Here is a 14256-nt window from a genome sequence, read left to right on the forward strand (position 1 = left end):
CAAACAAAATCAGACATATATTTAAAAATATCCTGGCTTTATGATGGTAGTGAATGGGGGGCGTGTTTTGAAGTCCCCAAAAATTGCATCCATCCATCATAAATATACAACCCGAATTCCAGGAATGTTGGGAGGTTTTTTAAATTTGAATAAAATGAAAACTAAGACTTTCAAATCACATGAGCCAATATTTTATTCACAATAGAACATAGATAAGAAATATTAAGCACAAAATTAGCTCATTTCAAATTCGATGCCTGCTACAGGTCTCAAAATAAGCCGCTTTTCCACCGTCGGACCGAACGGTTCCAGTTGTGTTTCCACTGGAGCCTGGTACAGCACGGCACGATTACAAACCGTTCTCGGCCCGGAATTCAGCCCCACAGTGGAAAATGAAACCGTAAACATACCGACTGGTCTGGATCAGCACGGAATGGAACGGTTACGCAATGAGAACCGTTCAGCCCGATGGTGGAAAAGCGGCTATAGTTGGGACGGGGGCATGTTTACCATGGTGTAGCATCTCCTCTTCTTTTCAAAACAGTTTGAAGACATTGAGGTTATCAGTTTCTGGAGTTTTGGTGTTCGAATTTGGTCCCATTCTTGCCTGATGTAGGTTTCCAGCTGCTGAAGAGTTTGTGGTCGTCTTTTGATTAATGATGCACCAAATATTCTCTGTGGGTGAAAGATCTGGACTGCAGGCAGGCCAATTCAGCACCCGGACTCTTCTACGATGAAGCCATGCTGTTGTAATAGCTGCTGTAATATACATAAGGCCTTCCCTGAAATAGACATTGTCTGGAGGGGAGCATATGTTGCTCTAAAAGTGCCTTCTCTAGTGCCTTCCAAAACATACAAGCTGCCCATACCATATGCATTTATGCACCCCCATACCATCAGAGATGCTAGCTTTTGAACTGAACGCTGATAACACGCTGGAATGTCTCCCTCTTTATCCCGGAGGACACGGCGTCTGTAATTTCCAACAAGAATGTCAAATTTGGACTCGTCTGACCATAGAACACTTTTCCACTTTGAAACAGTCCATTTTAAATGAGCCTTGGCCCACAGGACATGATGGCGCTTCTGGACCATGTTCACATATGGATTTATTTTTGCATGATAGAGCTTTAGTTGGCATCTGCAGATGGCACGGCGGATTGTGTTTACCGACAGTGGTTTCTGGAAGTATTCCAGGGCCCATTTAGTAATGTCATTGACACAATCATGCCAATGAGTGATGCAGTGTCATCTGAGGGCCGAAGAACACAGGCATCCAATAAAGGTCTTTGGACTTGTCCCTTACGCACAGAGATTTCTCCAGTTTCTCAGAATTTTTTGATGATGTTATGCACTGTAGATGATGAGATTTGCAAAGCCTTTGCAATTTGATGTTGAAGAACATTGTTTTCCACAATCTTTTTATGTACTCTTTCACAGATTGGAGAGCCTCTGCCTATCTTTACTTCTGAGAGACTCTGCCTCTCTAAGAGATCCCTTTTATAGCTAATCATGTTACAGACCTGATATCAGTTAACTTATTTGTTGCTAGATGTTCTCCCAGCTGAATATTTTTAAAATTTCTTGCTTTTTCAGCCATTTGTTGACCCGTGCCAACCTTTTTGAGACCTGTAGCAGGCATCAAATTTGAAATGAGCTCATTTAGTAATAATAATAATAATAATAATAACTTTATTTTTATATAGCGCCTTTAAAGTAGCTTCTCAAGGCACTTTACATAAAACAAGAAAATGAGAATACAACACACACAAAGTAAAACAAGTTATGCATATACATATGAAAGATAAAAAAAAGACAATCAAGAAAAAGCTACCCTAAAAAAAATGAGTTTTTAAATATGATTTAAAAATACTTAAATTCTGTGCATCTCTGATGTGAGGAGGGAGTGCATTCCAAAGCCTAGGGGCGTAGGATGAGAAGGCCCCCTACAGAACGCAGCCATGTCTGTGGGACTGCCAAAAGACCAGCTTGTGAGGAGCGTAAGTGACGCTTGGGTGTGTATAAGGTTAAAAGTGCAGACAGATACTGGGGGGCTAGACCATGCAGTGCCTTATATGTAAGCATGAGGACTTTAAAATCAACTCGGAACCTGACTGGAAGCCAGTGCAAGGACTTGGTGTAATATGCTCATTTCTCCTGACTCCGGTCAGGATCCTAGCAGCTGAATTTTGCACACATTATAAGTATTAATAAGCCTTTCAGTCACCGAGCGCAATAACATAGAGCGGAGCATAGCAATATTTTAGTGGATAAAAGTGTAATATTTTTCTGTTTAGCTTCCGTAAGACGGCCGTGCACATCGATTTGCAGTGGAAGAGTGAACTCAGAACTGGCGCAATGACAAATGCAGAAGCTCAAAGGATAGAGCAAAACAAAACACCAGTCACGAAAGATGTTCTGAAAGAGGATTTCATTATAAGAGAAGGGGAGCTTCAGTGTGTTGCCCAGCCCTATTTAATTAAACTGTGAGAGGCGTCTAAACTACGCTACTCCTACATCCTGCATCATACATCGCAACAGGGGGTTACTCTTGTGGCGCAAGTCGACTTGCACAGTATGCATATGGTTGTCTGATATAAGCTAGTTATTTTAGATTAAAAAGTTTTAAATATGGATATTTTTCTAACATTGCTTCACTTCAGAAGGCTTTTATCAACCCCCTGGAGCTGTATGATTATATTTACGATGGATGGTGCATTTTTTGGGGACTTCAAAACACGCCCCCCAATCACTACCATCATAAAGCCTGTGGGTATTTTTAAATACATCTCCGATTGTGTTCGTCTGAAAGAAGATAGTCAAATACACCTAGGATGGCTTGAGGGTGAGTAAATCATGGCATAATTTTCATTTTTGGGTGAACCATCCCATTAAATCTGTCATTAAAAAAGCTCTATCGCCTCAGAACAAGAATATAATCATTCCCAATCTTTTTTCTCTCAAATATTACATATGGCTTTTTAAAAATCTGGCTACTCTAGTGCACATAAATATGTCCATGACATTATAAAATTATAATCTGTTCTGTTCTAATTTATGTGCAACCAGCATTAGAAGTACAAGATTTCAATTACAGAACACATAAGAAGCATGGACACTATATGAACATGGACAGCCTCTGACTCAGATACTGTGTCACAATGGATTAGTCCTCAGAATCAGCTACTTAAAAGCTCCTTGAAAGTAAAAAGCAATTTTCTCAAGAATGAAGATCAAGATTTCCTGGTCTTCCTTCCACTTTAGGTTTAAGAAGCTACTGGAGACTTGTCTAATTGCACATAATTGTCAAACTTCAGATGAAACTGTTTCATGAAGAGTCTCTTTATGCCTTCTGCCAACTATGCGATTTCAGCATAGATCGTTACAAATCACACTGCATGTATGTAGACTATACAATGATGACGCCTATTGAATCGATAGTTAATAGAAGAATAAAATGTCATCAGCATGCAACAGTGATAAACAAATACAGCAAGATGAATCGAGCATTGGCACTTGTGGTTTTTATTTGCCACTATTCCTTTTAGCTCTTTTCGCCTCCACAGTATTAAAGTTTTAGAGACATGTCGCAATGATCAATATACGTCATTTCATGTTGCATTTTTATTGGCTAGTCCGTCTTTGAACATGTATCACAATACGACCACTGTTTAGGAGCCACGACCAAAGAAATCACCACGATTGTTTCATGCTGATCATCTGGGACAGCCCAAAATCGTACAATGTATGCCAGACATTACAGAGATTACTAGGGCAAATCCAGTTATTTTACTAAACATTATGTGAAACACTGTTCCAAAACCTAGTAAACTGCCTTGATGTCTGATGACTACAAAGACAACTTCCTTCTAAAGCAACATTCTAACTGAAATGGAACATCATAAGTTTGGAACACTTTACATAGGCAGCAACTTGCTTGAAAAGCTTGATACTTTTAGATTAACTTTTACCTTCTCATTATTTGTCTCTGAGCTCTTTGGAATGCATTATGGGATTTTTGTTTCTTCACAAAGTAGGGCCAAAAGAAGGTACAATATTTTTAAAAACAGCAGAATCATACTTTTGGAACAGCCTTTGCATTGGGAGTGACTATGATGCCTTAAAATGCTGCCTACATAGGCAGCTCACTAGGTTTTGGACAGGTCAGGCTAGTAATACAAATAAATGACCTCAGTGAGAGTGATGTGTGTCTCTTAATGCATAAAATGTATATGAAAATATCTGTCAATGTGTGTATTTTTTTTTTTTTTTAAATCAGTGTCTAATCTCAGTAGTCAACCGTTGTAAAAGCTTGATATTTTTAATATTGTCAGATTGCACTTATAAATAACTTTTTGGTTTAAAAAAAGCAGCATGATGAAATACTAAAATTAACATAAATCATTAAAACAAAAATGAATGATTGTGAATGTAGGAAAATGAATGATTAATGCTGTCAAAACTTTAAAAGATTCAAGTGAGAATTTAAAAAAAAATAATATTTTTTGCATATTTGTAAAATCATTTATAAAACACTAGAAAGGAGTACAAACCCGATTCCAACAAAGTTGGGACACTGTACAAATTGTGAATAAAAAAGGAATGCAATAATTTACAAATCTCATAAACTTATATTTTATTCACAATAGAATATAGATAACATATCAGATGTTGAAAGTGAGACATTTTGAAATGTCATGCCAAATATTGGCTCATTTTGGATTTCATGAGAGCTGCACATTCCAAAAAAGTTGGGACGGGTAGCAATAAGAGGCCGGAAAAGTTAAATGTACATATAAGGAACAGCTGGAGGACCAATTTGCAACTTATTAGGTCAACTGGCAACATGATTGGGTATAAAAAGAGCCTCTCAGAGTGGCAGTGTCTCTCAGAAGTCAAGATGGGCAGAGGATCACCAATTCCCCCCAATGCTATAAGGAAAGTTCAGAAGCCTGCATCTCTGATGGTATGGAGTTGCATGAGTGCGTGTGGCATGGGCAGCTTACACATCTGGAAAGGCACCATCAATGCTGAAAGGTATATCCAAGTTCTAGTACAACATATGCTCCCATCCAGACGTCGTCTCTTTCAGGGAAGTCCTTGCATTATCCAACATGACAATGCCAGACCACATACTGCATCAATTACAACATCATGGCTGCGTAGAAGAAGGATCCGGGTACTGAAATGGCCAGCCTGCAGTCCAGATCTTTCACCCATAGAAAACATTTGGCACATCATAAGAGGAAGATGCGACAAAGAAGACCTAAGACAGTTGAGCAACTAGAAGCCTGTATTAGACAAGAATGGGAGAACATTCCTATTCCTAACTTGAGCAACTTGTCTCCTCAGTCCCCAGACGCTTGCAGACTGTTATAAAAAGAAGGGATGCCACACAGTGGTAAATATGGCCTTGTCTCAACTTTTTTGAGATGTGTTGATGCCATGAAATTTAAAATCAACTTATTTTTCCCTTAAAATGATACATTTTAGTCTAAACATTTGATATGTCATCTATGTTGTATTCTGAATAAAATATTGAAATTTGAAACTTCCACATCATTGCATTCTGTTTTTATTCACAATTTGTACAGTGTCCCAACTTTTTTGGAATCGGGTTTGTACATAAAAATGTACCCCGGCTCAGTTTTTGGATCTGGGCTGCGTCCCTCAGTCTAAAGTAAAAGACAGAATTGGTTCCACTCATGTCCAGCTGTGAGAGGAACAAAATGTTTTTAAATCATTAACACATCATGCATCACATTAATCATTAACACATCATAAACACAATCAGAAAGCCCGACCTATTTAACTTTATGATCTATTTAACACGTTACACTGACTACTTTCACATGCAGCCTAATGTGACTACAATGACATTTAGGCAATATTGTGATTAATCTTTACCTCATGTTAACAGTATTTTAATCAAATTAATGTGATTAAGCTCAAAATCGTAGGAACTGTAATCGTAGTAAAATATGTGCTGTATGCTGATTAAAATCACAATAAACAGGTACAGGTATGTACACTGATCAATGTGTGCGTGTGCTTGTGCTTGTGACGTACACGGATGACGGTGTCATGCGCAGATTTGTATGCATGGAGGTAAAAGAAGGCATCACATTTTTGGGGTGCTGAAGAAACTGAGTTCATGTTGCCAACATGGCACAACATGAAAATAATGTAGTATATTGATGGTCAAAAACATCAAAATGGAGTAATTTTAGGCACATCACTGAAAAAATCCAATAGTTTATGAGCCAGATTTACTAAACAGGGCAAATTAGCGTGAGAGTGCAATTCCAAAAAAGCGCAGATTGGAGTGGAAAGTTCTGCACGTGATCTACAGGTGCCATGTTCATTGGGTATTGCCCCTTCAGGTATCCGCATGGCACAGCCCAGGTGTGATCCTATCGGGAAATGCACATCTGTTTTACTCACTGGCACAGTGTGAGCACACCACTTTAATTACTGTGATAAAATGTTATCTGTAATCTGTAATCATCATGTCACCATGGTCCTACTAACCAGCTGACTCAAATATGAGTGTGTTATTGATGGCTCTGTTGATCAGGAAGTGGTGTGATATCACACAAAATTCACCGCAGAAGTTCTCGTCAGACCCGTGAGCCGTGATAACGGCGTATAATTCCACCTGCCATTCATAAAAATACAATCAATTTTTACTTTATAAATATATATAATCTAAAACTTTTTTAAAATAAAATTACTATTATTGTTATTATTTTGACAATTATTATTAATGTAACAATGATAATTCATGGAAAGATTTTTGCTTTAATATATTATTAAATTATTATTATTATTTATAATTAGCTTTTTTAAAGTAAAAACTTCATAATCATAAAAATATAATATATTATATTATAAATTAATATAATATAATATAATAAATGTTAAAATGTGTTTAATTATACAAAATATTAGTGATGTTATTATTATTATACATTTTTTATCACCTTCTTTGTTGAAGCTGGAAGACTGAACTTGATCTCTTGGTATCTGCTGTTATAGTCCTTGTCAAACATCCCACCACTGAAGAGTGACGTTACCTTGAAAGGGTACAATCTTTCCGAGTAATTACCTGCGAAGACAATCTCAGATTATGTCAATATTTCACTTGGCTTATTACTACAGTAACTGAAGCTGCATTGACGCATTTTGCGAAACAGCCAAGCCCCTAAATGCAGCTTCTAAGAGTAGCACATTTATAATTTCCTGCACTAAAAATAAAGCAAACAATAATATATGACTTACTGTAAACATTTAAATACTTATACGCTTATTTAAGCTGACTGTACAAACTACAAGTGCGCAAGAAGCTGGAGTAACAGACTGCACTTTACAGGACTCAAAGTTCTCTGTAAGTTACATTGTTCCTTTGAGGATGACTCACTAGATAGAACATGTGTGGGTGAGCAACAGCTTTTACAGCTGCAAACAGTAAATTAGTCTTTGAGATCTTTTTTTCCAGGAAAACATTGGCCGTGTATGTAAATATTTAATCTTAGTTTCAAAACATAGTGTCCTCTGCCTGCATGCAGGTCCCTTTTAAAGCAGCAAATGACTGATCACTCAAGCAATCAATTTAGAACACACTATATAGGCAGCAACTCTGTGTGATTTAAATACTGTAGTGCTCATGTACCCCAAAAGCCATTTGGGCACTTTAACACCACTCCTAAAAGTACTTAAAGGTGCCCTAGAATCAAAAATTTAATTTACCTTGGCATATAACAAGAGTTCAGTACATGGAAAAGACATACATTTAGTTTCAAACTCCATTGCTTCCTCCTTCTTAAAGACCTCCGAAAAACAGGCGACTCAACATAACACACTGTTACGTAACAGTCGGGATCATTAATATGCACGCCCCCAATATTTGCATATGCCAGCTCATGTTCAAGGCACTAGACAAGGACAGCCAGTATTAACATCTGGATCTGTGCACAGCTGAATCATCAGACTAGGTAATCAAGCAAGAACAATAGCTAAAAATGGCAGATGGAGCGATAATAACTGACATGATCCATGATTACATGATATTTTTAGTGATATTTGTAAATTGTCTTTCTAAATGTTTTGTTAGCAATGTTGCTAATGTACTGTTAAATGTGGTTAAAGTTACCATCATTTCTTACTGTATTCACGGAGACAAGAGTTGTCGCTATTTTCATTTTTAAACACTTGCAGTCTGTATAATTCATAAACACAACTTCATTCTTTATAAATCTCTCCAACAGTGTGTAATGTTAGCTTTAGCCACGGAGCACTATCAAACTCATTCAGAATCAAATGTAAACATCCAAATAAATACTATACTCACATGATCCAAAGCATGCATGCAGTATGCATGACGCACATCTTGTAAAGATCCATTTGAGGGTTATATTAGCTGTGTGAACTTTGTTAATTCACTGTATTATAGTTTTGGAGCATGAGATTTAAAGGGCCAGCAGCCCCTGAATCGGTGCATAGTTAATGATGCCCCAAAATAGGAAGTTAAAAAAATTTATTTAAAAAAAAATCTATGGGTTATTTTGAGCTGAAACTTCACAGACACATTCAGGGGACACCTTAGACTTATATTACATCTTGTAAAAACTGGTTCCAGGGCACCTTTAACATGAAAAACCTTTTGAACAATATTTACAAGCTTGCATACTTGGACACTTAATCAATGCATACAATGCCTGAACATCATTACATTAGACAACAAAATATGTTATCTAATGTTCAAAAGTTTGGGGTCAGTAAGATTTTTTAATATTTACAGTTTTTTACAATCGTTAGGACACATTTCTCAATACTTAGGCAACTTTTTCAAAACTCTTCACACAGTTCTCCTAACCAACTTTCATCTTGGCACAGCAGTTAATTTCACATTCAAAATGCACTAAATCTACCAAAACACTTCATTCATGTCTCAAATCAACTAATTCTTCCAGAACATTAGCAAAGGTTTTCACCATGCAAACACACTTTATCAGTCATAAAATACTGACCTAGAAAACACTGACATTAGGTATCATTATACAATGTTTTCTTTTGTAAAATTTCTTAAAAAACAAGAATAACACTGTCTATTGTTTATAATTCACTGCAGTTTGTTACATGAACCTTGTTTACATAACAGCACAAAATTATTCAGAAGTTTTCCTCTTTGAATGGATGATAATGAAATTGAAAAATGAATGCTTGTGTAGGTGTTCAGTTTCATCTAATTGCTTTGATAGTATTTGATTTTTTAGATTCAGCATAACAGTTTTGAAAACAGTATGTAAGCATGTGCAAATTGGCCTGTACGTACAAAGAGTTTTGGCAGTTGTTGTGTCTGAGTGAGAAAAGAATTCATGAAATTTGAGAGATGTAGTCACTGAATGCATTTTGTGCCAAAGCAATGATAAATGATCCTCAGTTTAGCCCACATAGACTTCTGTTGTGCTCACTGTGTGAAGAGTTTTGCAAAAGTGACGTAAGTATTGAAAAATGTGTCCTAGCGTCTGTAAAAAACTGTAATATTTTTTTTTATATAATTTTGAAAGAAGTCTCTTAAGGCCCCAATATACTCACAGCGAAGTTCTTTTTTGTTCTCTGTTTAGGGGTAAAAAGAAGTTGGAAATACCTTTGCAGTGGTATATTGTTAGCGAACATCCTGATGCCGCCCACACTGCTGGAAGCAACGTTTAGATGAATATGTAAATATGTGCTGCGCACTTTCCTCTCAATAACAAAATAAACACACAACAAAAATGACATTGGTAAGAAAACAGCAGTTAAGAAAGCATCTGATCGTAGTGATGTGAATGTTTGTACAAGCCGTGCAATTCAGCACTCCAGTCAAGCAAAGTCACGTCACATTTAATTATATAGCTCTTTAAAAAATAGATTGCTTTAAACCAAACAGCTTTACAATATTTACATGAAAAACAGTGTCAGTGTTGCTTTAAATTACTCTTCAATTTCTACTAAAATGCAGCCCTCCAGTGTTTATGTTTTCACTCGCAGATGTCTGACCTCGATGGATTCGACGGAGAAAATGAACCGGAGAAGATTTCCATGTCAATGAAGGCAGAGTCTCAGAACAACACCTACCTATTACATTATCACCATGGACCAATAGTAGTTTGATGTTATTTACCAGCCATTTTCTTTAACTTTTCTGGAAAGTTCGCTCTGGCAAACTGCTTCAAACTCCTGAAACTAACACAAAACAAACTTTGTTGGCCTGATTTTGTTCGAAATGATGTCACACCAGTTCATTCTTCAATTTCGCTTGAAGTATATGGGGACCTTTATGCTCACCAAGGCTGCCTTTATTTAATCAAAAATACAGGGGAAAAAACAGTAATATTTTGAAACAGTATTACAATTTAATAGAACTATTCTTTTCTTTCCTGTGATCAAAGCTGAATTTTCAGCATCATTACTCCAGTCTTCAGTGTCACATGATCCTTCAGAAATCATTCCAATATGATGATTTGCTGCTCAAGAAACATTTCTTCTTATTATTATTATCATTGTTGAAAACAGCTGTGCTGCTTAATATTTTTGTGGAAACCATGATATATTTTTGTCAGGATTCTTTGATGAATAGAAAAATTAAAACAACTGCATTTATTTGAAATACAAATGTCTTTACTGCTGAATAAAATAATTAATTTCCTTAAAAAAATCTTATGGACCCAAAACCAAAGACTTTATCAAAGACAGTGCACTCATATTACTTATGAATGGGAGAAAGTGCAATGCCCAATAAAAAAAATGAGTAAAAAATAAAATAAATAAATAAAAAATAAAGTTTTAACCCTATTTAAGCATAAGAAGCAACATTTATGGGACAGTTCATGTCAGATTTTGTTGCCGATTTGAAATGTTATTTAATTGTGAGTTTTTGAGATTTCAGGATTCCCCAAATCAAGTAGATGACTTAGTCTTGGATGCCTGAAATAGCTGCCCGGAGGCATTGAAAATATGGCCGCTGAGTGAACAGACTTTCCTTGAAAGGGATTTTGCCCAAACTTTGAACCATAGTGTATACTGTTCACACTGAGTACAAAAAACAAAAAATTGCATCACATGTGAACTCTGAACATGTTCATAGTTAATGTGATTAACTTCACCTGTAGTTTCTCTGCTAGGACTCGAGGATAACTGACATTATACAATCACCAAAACACCAGTTGATTTAAAGACCTTGCACAAAGGTGCCACACTGAATGCTTTCATGACCTGTAGTTCAATGTTCTGACCTGTCTGGTTGCTGTGGCTAAAGCGTAGATTGAGAGACGTCATCCATGGCATCGCCCATGGCACAGTCTTCATGGTGAAGGAACACTTATTGTTATTTAGCAGGGGAATCAAAGGGGACACATCCGTCAGCCAATGACCTGTGCCTCTGTAAAGATAGTCACAAACACTTTCAAGTAGTAGCACACTGACTAAGGCTAATTCCAAAATGGTCCAGAATTAAGGCGTTGAGAGAACAGCAACAATTCAGTTCGGCATAAACCGGATGATCAAGTACCTGCGGAAAGCCGTTATCCAGCGGCCGAGCTCCAGATTGCAGTATGGGCTGGTTTGATCACAGCATACGTACAGCTGTACAGACCGGACAGGGAGGTGTCCAACTTCAGAACATCATAATTTAAAATGTCTATATAGAAAAACAGTAAAAAAATAAAATAAAATAAAAATCCTGATTTCTAGCTTTTGGACGACACCTGTGTAATGAATAATTAGACTCACCTGTCGTTGAATTCTTGTTAAATTAGACATTTGTAGTCTAAAATTTAGCTTTGCTCCAGAGATTTTCAGTGGGGTGTACTCATTTTTGCATCACCCTAATTTGAGTAAAACTGAAAATGTTGTTCTCTAAGTTATATTATTAACCTTACTTTCATGTTATAAGTTAAACAGATTATATTAAATTAAGTTTAAATTATATTAAACTTAGTCTTCTCAACATTTTGGAAATTGTTTATGTGTTCATTGAGATATTGTTCAAAATCAATCAATATACTCATTTACGCTGAGCACTGTATATATATGTGTGTGTGTGTGTGTGTGTGTGTGTGTGTGTGTGTGTGTGTGTGTGTGTGTGTGTGTGTGTGTGTGTGTGTGTGTGTGTGTGTGTGTGTGTGTGTGTTTGTCTGTTTAAATTCAGTAATTTTACTATCATTAAATAATATTATATATAAGCACAATATCAGCCATCAGGCACCCTGTTCTCCAGATATCCAAATTACATTGTCCATCAGTCAATTAATACATTAAACATTACATTTTACTGGATTCAAAATGTGACGACTAGCCCCGGTTTCCACATATGCACTAAACATGAAGACAATTTGTTTTAAAAATGTTAAGTATTAGTTGTAAAGTGAATGAAACATTCGCCAAACAGATACCACTGTTCTTACCACTGAGCCTGCCAGGCCATGAATCTAAAGAAAACAGCCCTTGTCAGACAGCGCCCCCTTCTGGTCGATCGTAGAGAAGAAGTTTGGTGAAGGTGTGATCTGGAATGTGACATTTACTGGGTGCCCCTTTCTATTGAAAACAATCCATGTCATTAAAAAAAAAAAAAAAAAAAACACTGATTAAACTTTAAATGACACAATTAATGCTTAGTAGAGGCTGCACATTCACATGTATAAGACTTTTCAAACTGCTAGATTTTTTTTTTTTTTTTTAAACCATAGGTTAACCTGGGTTAAAGTCACAGAATTTTTTTTTTCACAGAAAACTCTTTTTGGTTTCAATTTCTAAAGCAAACTACTTAAAATGTTGTACAATATTCTTTATTGGTGGAAGTATATGACAGCATTTGCAATATGCAAATAAGGACCAGCGTTTTTTCTTTTTTTAAGTTTTTCATCTAAAATGTATATTTTATTTTATTTCAGATTCATTTAAATTACAGTTTTTTACAATCATTAGAACACATTTCTCAATACTTAGGCCACTTTTTCAAAACTCTTCACACAATTCTCCTAACCAACTTTCATCTTGGCACAGCATTTAACTTCACATTCAAAATGCACTAAATCTACCAAAACACTTCATTCATGTCTCAAATCAACTCATTCTTCCAGAACACTAGCAAAGGTTTTCACCTGACAAACACACTTTGTCAGTCATAAAATACTGACCTAAAAACACTACATCAGGTATCATTATACAATGTTTTATTTTGTAAAATTTCTTAACAAAACAAGAATAACAATAATCTCTATTGTTTATAATTCACTGCAGTTTGTTACATGAACCTTGTTTACATAACAGTACAAAATTATTCCGACGTTTTCCTCTTTGAATGGATGATAATGAAATTGAAAAACGAATGCTTGTGTTCAGTTTCATCTAATTGCTTTGATAGTATTTGATTTTTTAGATTCAGCATATATTTCATTACAATATTACTGTAGAAATGCAGCATATTTCTGTCTTATTCAGTTTTGTATGATGTTATTGTTTTGAACATAAGTTTAACAGTTTTGAAAACAGTATGTAAGCATGTGCAAATTGGCCTGTACGTACAAAGAGTTTTGGCAGTTGTTGTGTCTGAGTGAGAAAAGAATTCATGAAATTTGAGAGATGAAGTCATTGAATGCATTTTGTGCCAAAGCAATGATAATTGATCCTCAGTTTAGCCCACATAGACTTCTGTTTTGCTCACTGTGTGAAGAGTTTTGCAAAAGTGACCTAAGTATTGAGAAATGTGTCCTAGCGTCTGTACAAAACTGTAAAGGATTAGTGCAGTTCTGAATGAAAATTTCCTGATAATTTACTCAGCCTCATGTCATCCAAAATGTTTATGTCTTTCTTTCTTAAAAGAAATTAAAGTTTTTGAGGAAAACATTGCAGGATTTTTCTGCAGTCTCTCTTAACCGAAACATTCCCCAGAGAGCTACAAAATGATCTCTAAGCAAAACAGAGTATTTATTGAACAAAGACTGAACAAAGACTTTCAAAGTTGATTGGATAAGCAAATGAACAGATTATCATAAGGCCTCTCTTCCTTTTATCATATATGTACATTTTCCGGTTCATCTTCATCCACCTTGGTCTTCCTCAACATCCCATAATATGCCCACCTGACTTACATAAATATTTTTTAATTGGAAACATTTTATCTGACTCCCTGAGACTTTTCCCAGGCATACTGATCGTGACTGAAGAAAGAGACATTATTCACAAGTTGTTTCTCATAGCAACTTTGTAGAGTAA

At 35.9% G+C, this 14256-nt stretch overlaps 1 long non-coding RNA gene across 2 annotated transcripts; it reads right to left on the reverse strand.

Moving 5' to 3' along the window:
- Positions 1-54: 54 nt before the first annotated feature.
- Positions 55-7347, reverse strand: LOC137037185 (uncharacterized). Of its 2 annotated transcripts, XR_010897263.1 has the most exons (4): positions 7282-7347; positions 6984-7108; positions 6532-6658; positions 55-6413 (listed from the first exon to the last, which is right to left on the reverse strand). It is a non-coding gene; the product is annotated as an uncharacterized lncRNA (long non-coding RNA). The 2 variants fall into 2 exon arrangements; XR_010897262.1 differs by having other exon boundaries at positions 55-6658.
- Positions 7348-14256: the final 6909 nt, after the last annotated feature.

This window comes from Chanodichthys erythropterus, chromosome 2 (genome assembly GCF_024489055.1).
Source record: "Chanodichthys erythropterus isolate Z2021 chromosome 2, ASM2448905v1, whole genome shotgun sequence".
Classification (NCBI taxonomy): domain Eukaryota; kingdom Metazoa; phylum Chordata; class Actinopteri; order Cypriniformes; family Xenocyprididae; genus Chanodichthys; species Chanodichthys erythropterus.